Genomic DNA, 5,558 nt, shown 5'->3' with positions numbered 1-5,558 from the left:
AACGGAACAGTAGAGAAAATACGATCAGAATGACAAAATAAACTAAATATTCACTAGAAAAAAATCCCAATATCTGCAGGTGGATCTGTTTTGATGTTACAGGCCTTATCAACAAGACAATACGTATAGGACGGGAGGATCGATTGCACTAGACACAGAGTATTTTGTCATTCTTACGTCCTATGAAACTCGTACCAGACAGCACTAGTCGGCCAGTAGCGATGCAGTATGTTAATTAGCGGTGCTGCAACGTGATTATAAAGATGCTTAGGTATAGCCTAATAGGCCTTCTGCTTTTATTATTACATGAATGTATTGAGGCGTGATTGACCCTAGTAATTGGAGGAGGAAGCCACTGTGTTTAATACGTTTATGTACAATGATTCCAATTTGAACTATGAAATATTGTAGGACTACGTGGATACGTGTTCTATGGTCTATATGGATGTTGACATTTTTATACAAAAAATTGAACTACGGTATTTTTTGTCTCAAATTAGATATCGTTACAAATGTACCTAGGCCTAAATATACATGCAAATAACGACAATAAATAACCGATCCGAAACTTAATGTAAAAGTTCAATCACCCTTAAAACTCAAATAAAGTTCGCTACACAAGAGGACTGAATGGAAGTGATAAAGCTCCGCCACCGGAAACAGAACGCTCTCCAGGATGCTCCAATGTCGAGCGCCGAAAAACCAGACGTTCGTTGGCGATTCGACACAAAAGGTATGAAGGGCGATAAACGTATCCGTAGCCAAGATGAATGCATTACAAACGGCAATGTACAAGAAGCATTCACGAAGTCGGTATGAAGTTATGCTTTCGCATCTCGGCGGAACACGACGACGGGCGGAAACAAAGAAACACGTTTGTATTGTAATCTGGATGTAGTTGATAACGGCATATATCAAACAGAAGACGGAATCGGAAATGGTCACGTCAAAGTTTTGGGTCACCTCTCTGTCGAAGTCATCTGAAGTGGCAAAATGGTGCAGTAGTGTCGAGGATGTCACAGTTGTGAAGCCAGTAACGAGGAATGCACCCGTTACGGTGCTAACAAGAAGCATATCACTTCCGTCAAGTGATGGTTTTCTGTCATAACGAAAATTCGACAAATAATGGACACCCCACAAAACTGGTATGATTAACAAACTCTGATAAATCAGACGAACTATGTGATATACGTAGATCACTATACCAACAATATTTTGAAATAAAAGTAAAGCAGCAGAGCCGATCATTAGCAACGACAGAACGACAGCAAGTGGAAGAGCGGAGAAACAACCACATATCTTACGCTGGTGATTGGTGGCAGTGTCTGAGTTTATTTCGTCAAAAGTATCACCTCTCAGTATAATAGCCGTTCTTGTAGGCCTACTTGCAGTTGGCACGAGATTAAACCAATGATAAAGAAATATTCCTATAGAGAGAATGTAGAATTCAATAGCAAATGGGTAGAGGATATCTTGCATGACGAACACACTCTTATCAAAGACTCTGGTATCGTTATAGCAGAGCAAATCGTAGTTCCCTGACATATGATCAGGAGTGGGTCGAGATTGCCATGGGAGGAGGATGTCCAGTCGAACATATCCAGCATACATCAAGCTCTCAAGTAGAAAAAAGAAATTGGTGGATACGAACAGCAAGAATGAGTAGCAAAACCGCGGAATGCTTACGAACTTGATATGCTTGAAGCAGGCGAAAAACGCAATCTGAACGCATAAGAACGCGTTGCCGATAGTGCGAAAGACGGCGTACAGCATGTCCTCATATGCGTATCTGTGTGTGTCATATTCATTGAAGAAGAACGGTATGCATGTTGTTGCTTGTATGATATCAACGAAGTACATGAATACAGAGGTACTACCAAAGATATAGACGCCGACTAATGACAATCTGGATGTCTGGTTTCTCCTTGTGGACTCTGACAATCTGGAGCCTACACCATCACACTGTTCGTTGATAGTAAGGTGATTCGTGTTGCCTCGACGAGAGGCATCTGAAGTACACAGCACAAAACCATACGAGACGTCCATCCACTTATTTTTCATCTTAATAAAGTAGAGCATGATACCCATATCTAGTAATATCAGAGTGATCATGAAAATCGTCACAACGCCATAAGTTATGTGATCCGTTATCATCATGCACGAAACAATTATAGCAAATCCCAGAGAACAGATGGCGATAAAAATGATGAGGGATGCATAGCAACCGTCCTCACTTTCAGCTGGAGAATCCTCCTCGTTGCTCCGTAGTCCTGTCCGAAGCAGCTGAGCCATCACCTCACGGAATGGTATCGTAGCCATTCGTCTACGATTCACGATTAACGGCGATGTGACATCGGCCATGTTGCACTCTATTCTGATCCAAGAAATGAAACTCAGATAGGCATAAGGAAGGAAAATAAAAAAAAAAATACGGTAATTACTATTCAAGGTCTATCAGAATGCCCACGAGCGTACATTATATCCAAATTTATTTCCGTGTCTGTTTGTAGCATGCAATAGTTACGAAACTGTTTGTGAATATGTATGAAAAGTATTTACATATTGTTATTTGATTATGACATTAAGGTTAACTCACGAGCTTGATCTAAACATAATTTGAAAAGTCATGGTTCCATCACGTCTATGCCTATATATTTATTCCTTTGTATTCAGAAAGTAAAACCAACCGTAAGTATACAACCCATATAACTATATAAACAATTCTTAAGCCGTGCATTGACTGCGTGGTAGGACGGTCGAGAACGTCGACTGACGTTCTACAATCTATATGGATGCTCAAATCAACTATTTTCTTTTGTCACAATAACTTTACAAATGTATCTAGGCCTAATATGCAATAACGACTATAAATAACCCATCCGAAGCTAGTATAAACGTTCAATCAACTTTAAAACTCAAATATAGGTCGCTACAAGAGAGGACGGAATGGAAGTGATAAAGCTCAAATAATAATAAAGTACGATCATTTGATGACACTAAGCGATGAAACATAAAAAGTGTTTAATTAAAAAAAAGCTGGAATTAGGTTTTTCCTAATATGATTATAATGTAAACATATCACTTATCACTCATCATTTATTCTTTACCGTTTGATTTGTTATTGTTCTTTGTCATTTTCATTATAATTATCATATTATCTTTACCTAGCTTCAATAATCACTTTACGCAACAGGACGGAAAGGGTTGGTGGTGGTTCTGTGCTCATCAGAGCGTGAAGACCACAGTAAAAACTTTGGTGCTTAATCCAAATTTCCGTTGTCGACAGCTCCCTGACCGCTTGCGTAAAGTGTTTAATAATGATAACAACTTATCCCATAAAACATCCCAACAAATTAACATTTATTCACTTGATCATGGTCATATCAATTATACAAAAACTATTGATAAAATTTTAAACGATAAGTGAAGTAGGCCTATTAATAAAACAAAAGTCATCAAGGCTCAAAATGAAAGCTTTTCACTGAAACTATAAAGCAAAGGGGGAACCAAAATTCAATATTCAGATTATTGTGCGGTAAACAGTAAACGGAAAACAGCATATTCTGTATACATATTATTGTTATTTGTAAGTTATTTTATTTCTTTATATTTGTTTTTATTATATATGCGCCAAAAAACCAGACGTTAGTTGGCGATTCGACACGAAAGGTTTTGAGGGCGATAAACGTATCCGTAGCCAAGATAAACGCGTTACAAATGGCAATGTACAAAAAGCATTCACGAAGTCGGTATGAAGTTATGTTCTCGCATCTTGGCGGAACACGACGACGGGCAGAAATAAAGAAACACGTTTGTATCGTAATCTGGATGTAGTTTACCAAGGCATATATCAAACAAAAGACAGAATCCGCAATGGTCACGTTAAAGTCTTCGGTCACCTCTCTGTCGAAGTCATCGGAAGTGGCGAATTTGTGCAGTAATGTGGAGGACGTCAGGGCCGTAAACCCCGTCACCAGAAATGTACTCGTTACGGTGCTAACAAGAAGCATATCACTTCCGTCAAGTGATGGTTTTCTGTCATAACGAAAATACGACAAATAACGGACACCCAACAAGACTGGTACGATCAACAGAATCTGATAAATCAGACGAATTGTGTGATATATATAGATAACTACACCCATAGTGTTTTTAAACCAGAGAAAAGCAGCGGAGCCGATCATTAGTAGCGACAGAAATAAGGCGAGTGGAAGAACAAAAGACAAATTGCGCTGGCGATCGGTGTCGGAATCCGAGTTCAGTTCGTCAAAAGCATCAGACCTTAAAGTAACCATTCTCGAAAGCCTCCTCGTAGTTGGCACGAGATTAAACCAATGATGAAGAAATATCCCAATCGAAAGAATGTAAAATTCAATAGCAAATGGGTAGACAACATCGTTCATATATAACACACTCTCATCAAAGACTCTGGTACCGTTATAGCAGAGCAAATCGTATTTACCTGAGAGATTCTTGGGAGAAGGACGAGATTGCCAGGGTAAAGCGACGTCCAGACGAACATATCCAGCATACATCAAGCTCTCAAGCAGAAAAAAGAAATTGATGGAGACAAATAGCAAAAATGAGTAGCAAAACCGCGGAATGCTTACGAACTTGATATGCTTGAAGCAGACTAAAAACGCAATCTGAACACATAAGAACGCGTTGGCGATAATCCGAAAAACGACGTAAAGCATGTCCTCATATGCGTATCTGCGTGTGTCATATTCATTGAAAGTGAATGGCATACATGTAGTTACCTGTATGATATCAATAAAAAACATGATTAGAGAGGCACTACCAAAGATATAGATGCCGACCAGTGAGAGTCTTGACGCCTGGTGTCTTCTTGTAGACGCTGACAAACTGGAGCCTACAACATCGCATTGTTCGTTGATATTAAGGTGATTTGTGTTGCTCCGAGAAGAGGTATCTGAAGTACACAGCACAATACCATGCGAAACGTCCATCCACGCATTTTTCATCTTCATAAAGTAGAGCATGATACCCATAGCAAATAAAATCAAAACGATCAGAAACACCGACACAACTCCATAAGTTATATGATCTGACGTCATCATACACGAAATAATCATGACAGACCCCAGAGAACAGATAGCAATAAAAATGATGAGGGATGCATAGCAACCGTCCTCACTTACAGCTGGCGGATCCTGCTCGTCGCTCCGCAGTCCTGTCCGAAGTAGCTGAGCTATTACCTCACCGAACGGTATCGTAGTTTTTCGTCTATAATTCACATTCAACGGCGTTGTGACATCGGCCATGTTGCACTTAATCCCAATACTAGAAACGAATCCTATGTAGGCAGTGATAAAAGAACATTTAATACAATATAATTATTAAATTAGTCCTGTATTTTAACGAGCGATACTGTGTAGTATAGATTGAAATCGTCAATGTAATATTTATTTCCGTGTCTTTATCAACAGCAACGAAACTCATTGTGACTATTACTTTGCATGAAAGTATTTACATAATTAGCCAATTAGTAGATAAATTTCCTGAGTTTATTGCTCTGAAGCAGCCAATTCATATTC

Source organism: Anneissia japonica, unplaced genomic scaffold, assembly GCF_011630105.1.
Source record: "Anneissia japonica isolate Jap-2015-1 unplaced genomic scaffold, ASM1163010v1 scaffold172582_len1462937_cov174, whole genome shotgun sequence".
Classification (NCBI taxonomy): Eukaryota; Metazoa; Echinodermata; class Crinoidea; order Comatulida; family Comatulidae; genus Anneissia; species Anneissia japonica.
This window is presented reverse-complemented; position numbering follows the sequence as displayed.